Below are 17,693 nucleotides of genomic sequence, written 5' to 3'. Positions count from 1 at the left end.
GAGGAAATTTTGTTTGGTGCTAGAAATGCTAATTGGTTTCCTTTGCAGGCCAAACATGTTCACATTTGTGTTTTCTACGCAGAAAGCTAGAGATATCATGGCAAACAAACAGGATATTGATATTTGCAAACATGACTATTTATCCACTTGGCCAAGAAAAAGAGTTTGCTTTTCTCCAAAACCAGTTTGACCGTGATTTTCTGAGTCCATTGCATACCAGTTCCACAACAGGTTGAATGGAAATGATGGATGAAACCAGAAATAGCCTCTGGTGTTATGGCTAACTGAATCCCAGATCTTGCTACAGGCTCTGCTTCATGTTTTTTGATATTATCAATGCACTTTATGGTTTTGAATGAATTTAAGCAGGGAATATTTTCTTTGGTTCTAGGAAGCACTAATTAGTTCCACATGGAGACACAAACTCAACACATTCGTGTTGTCTAGGCAGAAAACTACAGCAATTGCTGCAAGGAAACATAATATTTGTGTTGGTGTAGATGACATTTTATGCACTTGCCTAAGAAAATACTTTGCTATACTCCAAAACCAGTGTGACTGTGATTATCTGAGACCATTGCATACCAGTTCCACAGCACTTTGTCTGGATATGCCTGGATGAAATCAGAACTATCCTCTTATGTTATGGCTAACTGAATCAACGATCTTGCTAAACCTCTGTGTTTGTGTTTTCTGGATATTATCAATGGACTTTATGTTTTAGAATGAATTTCAGTAGAGAAAATTTTGTTTTCTGCTGGAAATGCCTATTGGTTTCATATCAGGCCAAACATGTACACCTTTGTGTTTTCTACGCAGAAAGCTAGAGCTATCATTGCAAACAAACAGGATATTGATATTTGCAAACATGACTATTTATCCACTTGGCCAAGAAAAAGAGTTTGCTTTTATCCAAAACCTGTTTGAGGGTGATTTTCTGAGTCCATTGCATACCAGTTCCACAACACTTTGTCTGGAAATGACTGGATGAGACCAGAAATATCAACTTGTGTTATGGCAAACTCAATCCCAGATCTTGCTACAGGCTCTGCTTTGTGTTTTTTGATATTATCAATGGATGTTATGGTTTGAATGAATTTAAGCAGGGAATATTTTCTTTGGTGCTGGGAAGCACTAATTAGTTCCACATGGAGACACAAACTCAACACATTCGTGTTGTCTAGGCAGAACACTACAGCAATTGCTGCAAAGAAACATGATATTTGTGTTGGTGTAGATGACATTTTATGCACTTGCCTAAGAAAATACTTTGCTATTCTCCAAAACCAGTTTGACTGTGATTATCTGAGTCCATTGCATACCAGTTCCACAGCAAGTTGTCCAGATATGCCTGGATGAAACCAGAACTATCCTCTTATGTTATGGCTAATTCAATCCCAGATCTTGCTACAGGCTCTGCTTTGTGTTTTTTGATATTATCAGTTGACTTTACGTTTTAGAATGAATTTCAGTAGAAGAAATTCTGTTTTGTCCTGGAAATGCTAAGTGATTCCATATGCAGGCCCAACATGTTCACATTTGTGTTTTCTACGCAGAAAGCTAGAGCTATCATTGCAAACAAACAGGATATTGATATTTGCAAACATGACTTTTTATCCACTTGGTCAAGAAAAAGAGTTTGCTTTTCTCCAAAACCAGTTTGACGGTGATTTTCTGAGTCCATTGCATACCAGTTCCACAGCACTTTGTCTGGATATGCCTGGATGAAACCAGAAATATCCTCTTATGTTATGGCTATCTGAATCAACGATCTTGGTACAACCTTTGTGTTTGTGTTTTCTGGATGTTATCAATGGACTTTATGTTTTAGAGTGAATTTCAGTAGAGAAAATTTTGTTTGTGCTGGAAATGCCTATGGGTTTCATATGCAGGCCAAACATGTACACATTTGTGTTTTCTGCGCAGAAAGCTAGAGATATCATGGCAAACAAACAGGATATTGATATTTGCAAACATGACTATTTATCCACTTGGCCAAGAAAAAGAGTTTGCTTTTCTCCAAAACCAGTTTGAAGGTGATTTTCTGAGTCCATTGCATACCAGTTCCAGAACACTTTCTCTTGAAATGACTGGATGAGACCAGAAATATCAACTTGTGTTAAGGTAAACTCAATCCCAGATCTTGCTACAGGCTCAGCTTCGTGTTTTTTGATATTATCAATGGACGTTATGGTTTTGAATGAATTGAAGCAGGGAATATTTACTTTGTGCTGGGAAGCACTAATTAGTTCCACATGGAGACACAAACTCAACACATTCGTGCTGTCTAGGCAGAAAACTACAGCAATTGCTGCAAAGAAACATGATGTTTGTGTTGGTGTAGATGACATTTTATGCACTTGCCTAAGAAAATACTTTTCTATTCTCCAAAACCAGTTTGACTGTGATTATCTGAGTCCATTGCATACCAGTTCCACAGCAAGTTGTCCGGATATGCCTGGATGAAACCAGAACTATCCTCTTATGTTATGGCTAATTCAATCCCAGATCTTGCTACAGGCTCTGCTTTGTGTTTTTTGATATTATCAGTTGACTTTACGTTTTAGAATGAATTTCAGTAGAAGAAATTCTGTTTTGTGCTGGAAATGCTAAGTTATTCCATATGCAGGCCCAACGTGTTCACATTTGTGTTTTCTACGCAGAAAGCTAGAGCTATCATTGCAAACAAACAGGATATTGATATTTGCAAACATGACTTTTTATCCACTTGGCCAAGGAAAAGAGTTTGCTTTTCTCCAAAACCAGTTTGACGGTGATTTTCTGAGTCCATTGCCTACCAGTTCCACAACAGGTTGAATGGAAATGATGGATGAAACCAGAAATAGCCTCTTGTGTTATGGCTAACTGAATCCCAGATCTTGCTACGGGCTCTGATTTGTGTTTTTTGATATTATCTATGGACGTTATGGTTTTGAATGAATTTAAGCAGGGAATATTTACTTTGGTGCTGGGAAGCACTAATTAGTTCCACATGGAGACACAAACTCAACACATTCGTGCTGTCTAGGCAGAAAACTACAGCAATTGCTGCAAAGAAACATGATATTTGTGTATGTGTAGATGACATTTTATGCACTTGCATAAGAAAATACTTTGCTAGTCTCCAAAACCAGTTTGACTATGATTATCTGAGTCCATTCGATACCAATTCCACAGCACTTTGTCTGGATATGCCTGGATGAGACCAGAAATATCCTCTTGTGTTATGGCTAACTCAATCCCAGATCTTGCTACAGGCTCTGCTTTGTGTTTTTTGATATTATCAATGGACTTTATGGTTTTGAATGAATTGAAGCAGGGAATATTTTCTTAGGTGCTGGGACGCACTAATTAGCTCCACATGGAGACACAAACTCAACACATTCCTGCTGTCTAGGCAGAAAACTACAGCAATTGCTGCAAGGAAACATAATATTTGTGTTGGTGTAGATGACATTTTATTCACTTGCCTAAGAAAATACTTTGCTAGTCTCCAAAACCAGTGTGACTGTGATTATCTGAGTCCATTGCATTCCAGTTCCACAGCACTTTGTCCGGATATGCCTGGATGAAACCAGAAATATCCTTTTGTGTTATGGCTAACTGAATCCCAGATCTTGCTACAACCTTTGTGTTTGTTTTTTCTGGATATTATCAATGGACTTTATGTTTTAGAATAAATTTCAGTAGAGGAAATTTTGTTTTGTGCTGGAAATGCTAATTGGTTTCCTTTGCAGGCCCAACGTGTTCACATTTGTGTTTTCTACGCAGAAAGCTAGAGCTATCATTGAAAACAAACAGGATATTGATATTTGCAAACATGACTTTTTATCCAATTGGCCAAGAAAAAGAGTTTGCTTTTCTCCAAAACCAGTTTGACGGTGATTTTCTGAGTCCATTGCATACCAGTTCCACAACAGGGTGAATGGAAATGACTGCATGAAACCAGAAATATCCTCTTGTGTTATGGCAAACTCAATCCCAGATCTTGCTACAGGCTCTGCTTTGTGTTTTTTGATATTATCAATGGACTTTATGGTTTTGAATGAATTTAAGCAGGGAATATTTTCTTTGGTGCTGGGAAGCACTAATTAGCTCCACATGGAGAGACAAACTCAACACATTCGTGCTGTCTAGGCACAAAACTACAGCAATTGCTGCAAGGAAACATAATATTTGTGTTGGTGTAGATGACATTTTATGCACTTGCATAAGAAAATACTTTGCTAGTCTCCAAAACCAGTGTGACTGTGATTTTCTGAGTCCATTGCATACCAGTTCCACAGCACTTTGTCTGTATATGCCTGGATGAAACCAGAACTATCCTCTTATATTATGGCTATCTGAACCAACGATCTTGGTACAACCTTTGTGTTTGTGTTTTCTGGATACTATCAATGGACTTTATGTTTTAGAATGAATTTCAGTAGAGAAAATTTTGTTTTGTGCTGGAAATGCCTATGGGTTTCATATGCAGGCCAAACATGTACACATTTGTGTTTTCTACGCAGAACGCTAGAGCTATCATTGCAAACAAACAGGATATTGATATTTGCAAACATGACTTTTTATCCACTTGGCCAAGAAAAAGAGTTTGCTTTTCTCCAAAACCAGTTTGACGGTGATTTTCTGAGTCCATTGCATACCAGTTCCAGAACACTTTCTCTTGAAATGACTGGATGAGACCAGAAATATCAACTTGTGTTATGGCAAACTCAATCCCAGAACTTGCTACAGGCTCTGCTTTGTGTTTTTTGATATTATCAATGGACGTGATGGTTTTGAATGAATTTAAGCAGGGAATATTTACTTTGGTGCTGGGAAGCACTAATTAGTTCCACATGGAGACACAAACTCAACACATTCGTGCTGTCTAGGCAGAAAACTACAGCAATTGCTGCAAACAAACATGATATTTGTGTATGTGTAGATGACATTTTATGCACTTGCCTAAGAAAATACTTTGCTAGTCTCCAAAACCAGTTTGACTATGATTATCTGAGTCCATTCGATACCAATTCCACAGCACTTGTCTGGATATGCCTGGATGAAACCAGAAATATCATTTTGTGTTATGGCTAACTGAATCCCAGATCTTGCTACAACCTTTGTGTTTGTGTTTTCTGGATATTATCAATGGACTTTATGTTTTAGAATAAATTTCAGTAGAGGAAATTTTGTTTTGTGCTGGAAATGCTAATTGGTTTCCTTTGCAGGCCAAACATGTTCACATTTGTGTTTTCTACGCAGAAAGCTAGAGCTATCATTGCAAACAAACAGGATATTGATATTTGCAAACATGACTTTTTATCCACTTGGCCAAGAAAAAGAGTTTGCTTTTCTCCAAAACCAGTTTGAGGGTGATTTTCTGAGTCCATTGCCTACCAGTTCCACAACAGGTTGAATGGAAATGATGGATGAAACCAGAAATAGCCTCTTGTGTTATGGCTAACTGAATCCCAGATCTTGCTACAGGCTCTGCTTCATGTTTTTTGATATTATCAATGCACTTTATGGTTTTGAATGAATTTAAGCAGGGAATATTTTCTTTGGTTCTAGGAAGCACTAATTAGCTCCACATGGAGACACAAACTCAACACATTCGTGCTGTCTAGGCACAAAACTACAGCAATTGCTTCAAAGAAACATAATATTTGTGTTGGTGTAGATGACATTTTAGGCACTTGCCTAAGAAAATACTTTGCTAGTCTCCAAAACCAGTTTGACTGTGATTATCTGAGTCCGTTGCATACCAGTTCTACAGCACTTTGTCTGGATATGCCTGGATGAAACCAGAAATATCCTCTTGTGTTATGGCTAACTCAATCCCAGATCTTGCTACAGGCTCTGCTTTGTGTTTTTGATATTATCAATGGACTTTATGGTTTTGAATGAATTGAAGCAGGGAATATTTTCTTTGGTGCTGGGAAGCACTAATTAGCTCCACATGGAGACACAAACTCAACACATTCGTGCTGTCTAGGCAGAAATCTAGAGCAATTGCTAAAAGGAAACATAATATTTGTGTTGGTGTAGATGACATTTTAGGCACTTGCCTAAGAAAATACTTTTCTATTCTCCAAAACCAGTTTGACTGTGATTATCTGAGTCCATTGCATACCAGTTCCACAGCAAGTTGTCCGGATATGCCTGGATGAAACCAGAACTATCCTCTTATGTTATGGCTAATTCAATCCCAGATCTTGCTACAGGCTCTGCTTTGTGTTTTTTGATATTATCAGTTGACTTTACGTTTTAGAATGAATTTCAGTAGAAGAAATTCTGTTTTGTGCTGGAAATGCTAAGTTATTCCATATGCAGGCCCAACGTGTTCACATTTCTGTTTTCTACGCAGAAAGCTAGAGCTATCATTGCAAACAAACAGGATATTGATATTTGCAAACATGAGTTTTTATCCACTTGGCCAAGAAAAAGAGTTTGCTTTTCTCCAAAACCAGTTTGACGGTGATTTTCTGAGTCCATTGCATACCAGTTCCACAGCACTTTGTCTGGATATGCCTGGATGAAACCAGAAATATCCTCTTATGTTATGGCTATCTGAATCAACGATCTTGGTACAACCTTTGTGTTTGTGTTTTCTGGATGTTATCAATGGACTTTATGTTTTAGAGTGAATTTCAGTAGAGAAAATTTTGTTTGTGCTGGAAATGCCTATGGGTTTCATATGCAGGCCAAACATGTACACATTTGTGTTTTCTGCGCAGAAAGCTAGAGATATCATGGCAAACAAACAGGATATTGATATTTGCAAACATGACTATTTATCCACTTGGCCAAGAAAAAGAGTTTGCTTTTCTCCAAAACCAGTTTGAAGGTGATTTTCTGAGTCCATTGCATACCAGTTCCAGAACACTTTCTCTTGAAATGACTGGATGAGACCAGAAATATCAACTTGTGTTAAGGTAAACTCAATCCCAGATCTTGCTACAGGCTCAGCTTCGTGTTTTTTGATATTATCAATGGACGTTATGGTTTTGAATGAATTGAAGCAGGGAATATTTACTTTGTGCTGGGAAGCACTAATTAGTTCCACATGGAGACACAAACTCAACACATTCGTGCTGTCTAGGCAGAAAACTACAGCAATTGCTGCAAAGAAACATGATGTTTGTGTTGGTGTAGATGACATTTTATGCACTTGCCTAAGAAAATACTTTGCTATTCTCCAAAACCAGTTTGACTGTGATTATCTGAGTCCATTGCATACCAGTTCCACAGCAAGTTGTCCGGATATGCCTGGATGAAACCAGAACTATCCTCTTATGTTATGGCTAATTCAATCCCAGATCTTGCTACAGGCTCTGCTTTGTGTTTTTTGATATTATCAGTTGACTTTACGTTTTAGAATGAATTTCAGTAGAAGAAATTCTGTTTTGTGCTGGAAATGCTAAGTTATTCCATATGCAGGCCCAACGTGTTCACATTTGTGTTTTCTACGCAGAAAGCTAGAGCTATCATTGAAAACAAACAGGATATTGATATTTGCAAACATGACTTTTTATCCACTTGGCCAAGGAAAAGTGTTTGCTTTTCTCCAAAACCAGTTTGACGGTGATTTTCTGAGTCCATTGCCTACCAGTTCCACAACAGGTTGAATGGAAATGATGGATGAAACCAGAAATAGCCTCTTGTGTTATGGCTAACTGAATCCCAGATCTTGCTACAGGCTCTGCTATGTGTTTTTTGATATTATCTATAGACGTTATGGTTTTGAATGAATTTAAGCAGGGAATATTTACTTTGGTGCTGGGAAGCACTAATTAGTTCCACATGGAGTAACAAACTCAACACATTCGTGCTCTCTAGGCAGAAAACTACAGCAATTGCTGCAAAGAAACATGATATTTGTGTATGTGTAGATGACATTTTATGCACTTGCCTAAGAAAATACTTTGCTAGTCTCCAAAACCAGTTTGACTATGATTATCTGAGTCCATTCGATACCAATTCCACAGCACTTTGTCTGGATATGCCTGGATGAGACCAGAAATATCCTCTTGTGTTATGGCTAACTCAATCCCAGATCTTGCTACAGGCTCTGCTTTGTGTTTTTTGATATTATCAATGGACTTTATGGTTTTGAATGAATTGAAGCAGGGAATATTTTCTTAGGTGCTGGGAAGCACTAATTAGCTCCACATGGAGACACAAACTCAACACATTCGTGCTGTCTAGGCAGAAAACTACAGCAATTGCTGCAAGGAAACATAATATTTGTGTTGGTGTAGATGACATTTTATTCACTTGCCTAAGAAAATACTTTGCTAGTCTCCAAAACCAGTGTGACTGTGATTATCTGAGTCCATTGCATTCCAGTTCCACAGCACTTTGTCCGGATATGCCTGGATGAAACCAGAAATATCCTTTTGTGTTATGGCTAACTGAATCCCAGATCTTGCTACAACCTTTGTGTTTGTTTTTTCTGGATATTATCAATGGACTTTATGTTTTAGAATGAATTTCAGTAGAGGAAATTTTGTTTTGTGCTGGAAATGCTAATTGGTTTCCTTTGCAGGCCCAACGTGTTCACATTTGTGTTTTCTACGCAGAAAGCTAGAGCTATCATTGAAAACAAACAGGATATTGATATTTGCAAACATGACTTTTTATCCAATTGGCCAAGAAAAAGAGTTTGCTTTTCTCCAAAACCAGTTTGACGGTGATTTTCTGAGTCCATTGCATACCAGTTCCACAACATGGTGAATGGAAATGACTGCATGAAACCAGAAATATCCTCTTGTGTTATGGCAAACTCAATCCCAGATCTTGCTACAGGCTCTGCTTTGTGTTTTTTGATATTATCAATGCACTTTATGGTTTTGAATGAATTTAAGCAGGGAATATTTTCTTTGGTGCTGGGAAGCACTAATTAGCTCCACATGGAGAGACAAACTCAACACATTCGTGCTGTCTAGGCAGAAAACAACAGCAATTGCTGCAAGGAAACATAATATTTGTGTTGGTGTAGATGACATTTTATGCACTTGCATAAGAAAATAATTTGCTAGTCTCCAAAACCAGTGTGACTGTGATTATCTGAGTCCATTGCATACCAGTTCCACAGCACTTTGTCTGTATATGCCTGGATGAAACCAGAACTATCCTCTTATATTATGGCTATCTGAACCAACGATCTTGGTACAACCTTTGTGTTTGTGTTTTCTGGATACTATCAATGGACTTTATGTTTTAGAATGAATTTCAGTAGAGAAAATTTTGTTTTGTGCTGGAAATGCCTATGGGTTTCATATGCAGGCCAAACATGTACACATTTGTGTTTTCTACGCAGAACGCTAGAGCTATCATTGCAAACAAACAGGATATTGATATTTGCAAACATGACTATTTATCCACTTGGCCAAGAAAAAGAGTTTGCTTTTCTCCAAAACCAGTTTGAGGGTGATTTTCTGAGTCCATTGCATACCAGTTCCAGAACACTTTCTCTTGAAATGACTGGATGAGACCAGAAATATCCTCTTGTGTTATGGCAAACTCAATCCCAGAACTTGCTACAGGCTCTGCTTTGTGTTTTTTGATATTATCAATGGACGTGATGGTTTTGAATGAATTTAAGCAGGGAATATTTACTTTGGTTCTAGGAAGCACTAATTAGTTCCACATGGAGACACAAACTCAACACATTCGTGCTGTCTAGGCAGAAAACTACAGCAATTGCTGCAAACAAACATGATATTTGTGTTGGTGTAGATGACATTTTATGCACTTGCCTAAGAAAATACTTTGCTAGTCTCCAAAACCAGTTTGACTATGATTATCTGAGTCCATTCGATACCAATTCCACAGCACTTGTCTGGATATGCCTGGATGAGACCAGAAATATCCTCTTGTGTTATGGCTAACTCAATCCCAGATCTTGCTACAGGCTCTGCTTTGTGTTTTTTGATATTATCAATGGACTTTATGATTTTGAATGAATTGAAGCAGGGAATATTTTCTTTGGTGCTGGGAAGCACTAATTATTTCCACATGGAGACACAAACTCAACACATTCGTGCTGTCTAGGCACAAAACTACAGCAATTGCTGCAAGGAAACATAATATTTGTGTTGGTGTAGATGACATTTTATTCACTTGCCTAAGAAAATACTTTGCTAGTCTCCAAAACCAGTGTGACTGTGATTATCTGAGTCCATTGCATACCAGTTCCACAGCACTTTGTCCGGATATGCCTGGATGAAACCAGAAATATCCTTTTGTGTTATGGCTAACTGAATCCCAGATCTTGCTACAACCTTTGTGTTTGTGTTTTCTGGATATTATCAATGGACTTTATGTTTTAGAATAAATTTCAGTAGAGGAAATTTTGTTTTTTGCTGGAAATGCTAATTGGTTTCCTTTGCAGGCCAAACATGTTCACATTTGTGTTTTCTACGCAGAAAGCTAGAGCTATCATTGCAAACAAACAGGATATTGATATTTGCAAACATGACTTTTTATCCACTTGGCCAAGAAAAAGAGTTTGCTTTTCTCCAAAACCAGTTTGAGGGTGATTTTCTGAGTCCATTGCCTACCAGTTCCACAACAGTTTGAATGGAAATGATGGATGAAACCAGAAATAGCCTCTTGTGTTATGGCTAACTGAATCCCAGATCTTGCTACAGGCTCTGCTTCATGTTTTTTGATATTATCAATGCACTTTATGGTTTTGAATGAATTTAAGCAGGGAATATTTTCTTTGGTTCTAGGAAGCACTAATTAGCTCCACATGGAGACACAAACTCAACACATTCGTGCTGTCTAGGCACAAAACTACAGCAATTGCTTCAAAGAAACATAATATTTGTGTTGGTGTAGATGACATTTTAGGCAGTTGCCTAAGAAAATACTTTGCTAGTCTCCAAAACCAGTTTGACTGTGATTATCTGAGTCCGTTGCATACCACTTCTACAGCACTTTGTCTGGATATGCCTGGATGAAACCAGAAATATCCTCTTGTGTTATGGCTAACTCAATCCCAGATCTTGCTACAGGCTCTGCTTTGTGTTTTTGATATTATCAATGGACTTTATGGTTTTGAATGAATTTAAGCAGGGAATATTTTCTTTGGTGCTGGGAAGCACTAATTAGATCCACATGGAGACACAAACTCAACACATTCGTGCTGTCTAGGCAGAAATCTACAGCAATTGCTAAAAGGAAACATAATATTTGTGTTGGTGTAGATGACATTTTAGGCACTTGCCTAAGAAAATACTTTGCGATTCTCCAAAACCAGTTTGACTGTGATTATCTGAGTCCATTGCATACCAGTTCCACAGCACTTTGTCTGGATATGCCTGGATGAAACCAGAACTATCCTCTTATGTTATGGCTAATTCAATCCCAGATCTTGCTACAGGCTCTGCTTTGTGTTTTTTGATATTATCAGTTGACTTTACGTTTTAGAATGAATTTCAGTAGAAGAAATTCTGTTTTGTGCTGGAAATGCTAAGTTATTCCATATGCAGGCCCAACGTGTTCACATTTGTGTTTTCTACGCAGAAAGCTAGAGCTATCATTGCAAACAAACAGGATATTGATATTTGCAAACATGAGTTTTTATCCACTTGGCCAAGAAAAAGAGTTTGCTTTTCTCCAAAACCAGTGTGACTGTGATTTTCTGAGTCCATTGCATACCAGTTCCACAGCACTTTGTCTGGATATGCCTGGATGAAACCAGAAATATCCTCTTATGTTATGGCTATCTGAATCAACGATCTTGGTACAACCTTTGTGTTTGTGTTTTCTGGATATTATCAATGGACTTTATGTTTTAGAATGAATTTCAGTAGAGAAAATTTTGTTTGTGCTGGAAATGCCTATGGGTTTCATATGCAGGCCAAACATGTACACATTTGTGTTTTCTATGCAGAAAGCTAGAGCTATCATGGCAAACAAACAGGATATTGATATTTGCAAACATGACTATTTATCCACCTGGCCAAGAAAAAGAGTTTGCTTTTCTCCAAAACCAGTTTGACGGTGATTTTCTGAGTCCATTCCATACCAGTTCCAGAACACTTTCTCTTGAAATGACTGGATGAGACCAGAAATATCAACTTGTGTTATGGCAAACTCAATCCCAGAAATTGCTACAGGCTCTGCTTTGTGTTTTTTGATATTATCTATGGACGTTATGGTTTTGAATGAATTTAAGCAGGGAATATTTACTTTGGTGCTGGGAAGCACTAATTAGTTCCACATGGAGACACAAACTCAACACATTCGTGCTGTCTAGGCAGAAAACTACAGCAATTGCTGCAAAGAAACATGATATTTGTGTATGTGTAGATGACATTTTATGCACTTGCCTAAGAAAATACTTTGCTAGTCTCCAAAACCAGTTTGAGGGTGATTTTCTGAGTCCATTCGATACCAATTCCACAGCAGTTTGTCTGGATATGCCTGGATGAGACCAGAAATATCCTCTTGTGTTATGGCTAACTCAATCCCAGATCTTGCTACAGGCTCTGCTTTGTGTTTTTTGATATTATCAATGGACTTTATGGTTTTGAATGAATTGAAGCAGGGAATATTTTCTTTGGTGCTGGGAAGCACTAATTAGCTCCACATGGAGACACAAACTCAACACATTCGTGCTGTCTAGGCAGAAAACTACAGCAATTGCTGCAAGGAAACATAATATTTGTGTTGGTGTAGATGACATTTTATTCACTTGCCTAAGAAAATACTTTGCTAGTCTCCAAAACCAGTGTGACTGTGATTATCTGAGTCCATTGCATTCCAGTTCCACAGCACTTTGTCCGGATATGCCTGGATGAAACCAGAAATATCCTTTTGTGTTATGGCTAACTGAATCCCAGATCTTGCTACAACCTTTGTGTTTGTTTTTTCTGGATATTATCAATGGACTTTATGTTTTAGAATAAATTTCAGTAGAGGAAATTTTGTTTTGTGCTGGAAATGCTAATTGGTTTCCTTTGCAGGCCAAACATGTTCACATTTGTGTTTTCTACGCAGAAAGCTAGAGCTATCATTGAAAACAAACAGGATATTGATATTTGCAAACATGACTTTTTATCCACTTGGCCAAGAAAAAGAGTTTGCTTTTCTCCAAAACCAGTGTGACTGTGATTATCTGAGTCCATTGCATACCAGTTCCACAGCACTTTGTCTGGATATGCCTGGATGAAACCAGAACTATCATCTTATATTATGGCTATCTGAATCAACGATCTTGGTACAACCTTTGTGTTTGTGTTTTCTGGATACTATCAATGGACTTTATGTTTTAGAATGAATTTCAGTAGAGAAAATTTTGTTTTGTGCTGGAAATGCCTATGGGTTTCATATGCAGGCCAAACATGTACACATTTGTGTTTTCTACGCAGAACGCTAGAGCTATCATTGCAAACAAACAGGATATTGATATTTGCAAACATGACTATTTATCCACTTGGCCAAGACAAAGAGTTTGCTTTTCTCCAAAACCAGTTTGACGGTGATTTTCTGAGTCCATTGCATACCAGTTCCAGAACACTTTCTCTTGAAATGACTGGATGAGACCAGAAATATCAACTTGTGTTATGGCAAACTCAATCCCAGAACTTGCTACAGGCTCTGCTTTGTGTTTTTTGATATTATCAATGGACGTGATGGTTTTGAATGAATTTAAGCAGGGAATATTTACTTTGGTGCTGGGAAGCACTAATTAATTCCACATGGAGACACAAACTCAACACATTCGTGCTGTCTAGGCAGAAAACTACAGCAATTGCTGCAAAGAAACAAGATATTTGTGTATGTGTAGATGACATTTTATGCACTTGCCTAAGAAAATACTTTGCTAGTCTCCAAAACCAGTTTGACTATGATTATCTGAGTCCATTCGATACCAATTCCACAGCACTTTGTCTGGATATGCCTGGATGAGACCAGAAATATCCTCTTGTGTTATGGCTAACTCAATCCCAGATCTTGCTACAGGCTCTGCTTTGTGTTTTTTGATATTATCAATGGACTTTATGGTTTTGAATGAATTGAAGCAGGGAATATTTTCTTTGGTGCTGGGAAACACTAATTAGCTCCACATGGAGACACAAACTCAACACATTCGTGCTGTCTAGGCAGAAAACTACAGCAATTGCTGCAAGGAAACATAATATTTGTGTTGGTGTAGATGACATTTTATTCACTTGCCTAAGAAAATACTTTGCTATTCTCCAAAACCAGTTTGACTGTGATTTTCTGAGTCCATTGCATACCAGTTCCACAGCACTTTGTCTGGATATGCCTGGATGAAACCAGAACTATCCTCTTATGTTATGGCTAACTGAATCAACGATCTTGCTACAACCTTTGTGTTTGTGTTTTCTCGATATTATCAATGGACTTTATGTTTTAGAATGAATTTCAGTAGAGAAAATTTTGTTTTGTGCTGGAAATGCCTATGGGTTTCATATGCAGGCCAAACATGTACACATTTGTGTTTTCTACGCAGAAAGCTAGAGCTATCATTGCAAACATACAGGATATTGATATTTGCAAACATGACTATTTATCCACTTGGCCAAGAAAAAGAGTTTGCTTTTCTCCAAAACCAGTTTGAGGGTGATTTTCTGATTCCATTGCATACCAGTTCCAGAACACTTTCTCTTGAAATGACTGCATGAGACCAGAAATATCAACTTGTGTTAAGGTAAACTCAATCCCAGATCTTGCTACAGGCTCAGCTTCGTGTTTTTTGATATTATCAATTGACGTTATGGTTTTGAATGAATTGAAGCAGGGAATATTTACTTTGTGCTGGGAAGCACTAATTAGTTCCACATGGAGACACAAACTCAACACATTCGTGCTGTCTAGGCAGAAAACTACAGCAATTGCTGCAAAGAAACATGATGTTTGTGTTGGTGTAGATGACATTTTATGCACTTGCCTAAGAAAATACTTTTCTATTCTCCAAAACCAGTTTGACTGTGATTATCTGAGTCCATTGCATACCAGTTCCACAGCAAGTTGTCCGGATATGCCTGGATGAAACCAGAACTATCCTCTTATGTTATGGCTAATTCAATCCCAGATCTTGCTACAGGCTCTGCTTTGTGTTTTTTGATATTATCAGTTGACTTTACGTTTTAGAATGAATTTCAGTAGAAGAAATTCTGTTTTGTGCTGGAAATGCTAAGTTATTCCATATGCAGGCCCAACGTGTTCACATTTGTGTTTTCTACGCAGAAAGCTAGAGCTATCATTGCAAACAAACAGGATATTGATATTTGCAAACATGAGTTTTTATCCACTTGGCCAAGAAAAAGAGTTTGCTTTTCTCCAAAACCAGTTTGACGGTGATTTTCTGAGTCCATTGCCTACCAGTTCCACAACAGGTTGAATGGAAATGACTGGATGAAACCAGAAATAGCCTCTTGTGTTATGGCTAACTCAATCCCAGATCTTGCTACAGGCTCTGCTTTGTGTTTTTTGAAATTATCAATGCACTTTATGGTTTTGAATGAATTTAAGCAGGGAATATTTTGTTTGGTGCTGGGAAGCACTATTTAGCTCCACATGGAGAGACAAACTCAACACATTCATGCTGTCTAGGCAGAAAACTACAGCAATTGCTGCAAGGAAACCTAATATTTGTGTTGGTGTAGATGACATTTTATGCACTTGCCTAAGAAAATACTTTGCTAGTCTCCAAAACCAGCGTGACTGTGATTTTCTGAGTCCATTGCATACCAGTTCCACAGCACTTTGTCTGGATATGCCTGGATGAAACCAGAAATATCCTCTTATGTTATGGCTAACTGAATCAACGATCTTGGTACAACCTTTGTGTTTCTGTTTTCTGGATACTATCAATGGACTTTTTGTTTTAGAATGAATTTCAGTAGAGAAAATTTTTTTTTGTGCTGGAAATGCCTATGGGTTTCATATGCAGGCCAAACATGTACACATTTGTGTTTTCTACGCAGAACGCTAGAGCTATCATTGCAAACAAACAGGATGTTGATATTTGCAAACATGACATTTTATACAGTTGTTCAAGAAAAAGAGTTTGCTTTTCTCCAAAACCAGTTTGAGAGTGATTTTCTAAGTCCATTGCATACCAGTTCCAGAACACTTTCTCTTGAAATGACTGCATGAGACCAGAAATATCAACTTGTGTTAAGGTAAACTCAATCCCAGATCTTGCTACAGGCTCAGCTTCGTGTTTTTTGATATTATCAATGGACGTTATGGTTTTGAATGAATTGAAGCAGGGAATATTTACTTTGGTGCTGGGAAGCACTAATTAGTTCCACATGGAGACACAAACTCAACACATTCGTGCTGTCTAGGCAGAGAACTACAGCAATTGCTGCAAAGAAACATGATATTTGTGTATGTGTAGATGACATTTTATGCACTTGCCTAAGAAAATACTTTGCTAGTCTCCAAAACCAGTTTGAGCGTGATTTTCTGAGTCCATTGCATACCAGTTCCAGAACACTTTCTCTTGAAATGACTGGATGAGACCAGAAATATCCTCTTGTGTTATGGCTAACTCAATCCCAGATCTTGCTACAGGCTCTGCTTTGTGTTTTTTGATATTATCAATGGACTTTATGGTTTTGAATGAATTGAAGCAGGGAATATTTTCTTTGGTGCTGGGAAGCACTAATTAGCTCCACATGGAGACACAAACTCAACACATTCGTGCTGTCTAGGCAGAAAACTACAGCAATTGCTGCAAAGAAACATGATATTTGTGTATGTGTAGATGACATTTTATGCACTTGCCTAAGAAAATACTTTGCTAGTCTCCAAAAGCAGTTTGACTATGATTATCTGAGTCCATTCGATACCAATTCCACAGCACTTTGTCTGGATATGCCTGGATGAGACCAGAAATGTCCTCTTGTGTTATGGCTAACTCAGTCCCAGATCTTGCTACAACCTCTGTGATGGTGCTTTCTGGATATTATCAATTGACTTTATGTTTTAGAAGAATTTCAGTAGAAGAAATTCTGTTTTGTGCTGGAAATGCTAAGTGATTCCATATGCAGGCCAAACGTGTTCACCTTTGTGTTTTCTACGCAGAAAGCTAGAGCTATCATTGCAAACAAACAGGATATTGATATTTGCAAACATGACTTTTTATCCACTTGGCCAAGAAAAGAGTTTGCTTTTCTCCAAAACCAGTTTGACGGTGATTTTCTGAGTCCGTTGCATACCAGTTTAACAGCACTTTGTCTGGATATGCCTGGATGAGACCAGAAAAATCCTCTTGTGTTATGGCTAACTCAATCCCAGATCTTGCTACAGGCTCTGCTTTGTGTTTTTTGATATTATCAATGCACTTTATGGTTTTGAATGAATTTAAGCAGGGAATATTTTCTTTGGTGCTGGGAAGCACTAATTAGCTCCACATGGAGACACAAACTCAACACATTCGTGCTGCCTAGGCAGAAAACTACAGGAATTGCTGCAAAAAAACATGATATTTGTGTTGGTGTAGATGACATTTTATGCACTTGCCTAAGAAAATACTTTGCTGTTCTCCAAAACCAGTTTGACTGTGATTTTCTGAGTCCATTGCATACCAGTTCCACAGCACTTTGTCCGGATATGCCTGGATGAAATCAGAACTATCCTTTTGTGTTATGGCTAACTGAATCCCAGATCTTGCTACAACCTTTGTGTTTGTGTTTTCTGGATATTATCAA

The sequence above is a fragment of the Lepus europaeus genome, unplaced genomic scaffold (genome assembly GCF_033115175.1).
Source record: "Lepus europaeus isolate LE1 unplaced genomic scaffold, mLepTim1.pri SCAFFOLD_30, whole genome shotgun sequence".
In the NCBI taxonomy this organism is placed as follows: domain Eukaryota; kingdom Metazoa; phylum Chordata; class Mammalia; order Lagomorpha; family Leporidae; genus Lepus; species Lepus europaeus.
This window is presented reverse-complemented; position numbering follows the sequence as displayed.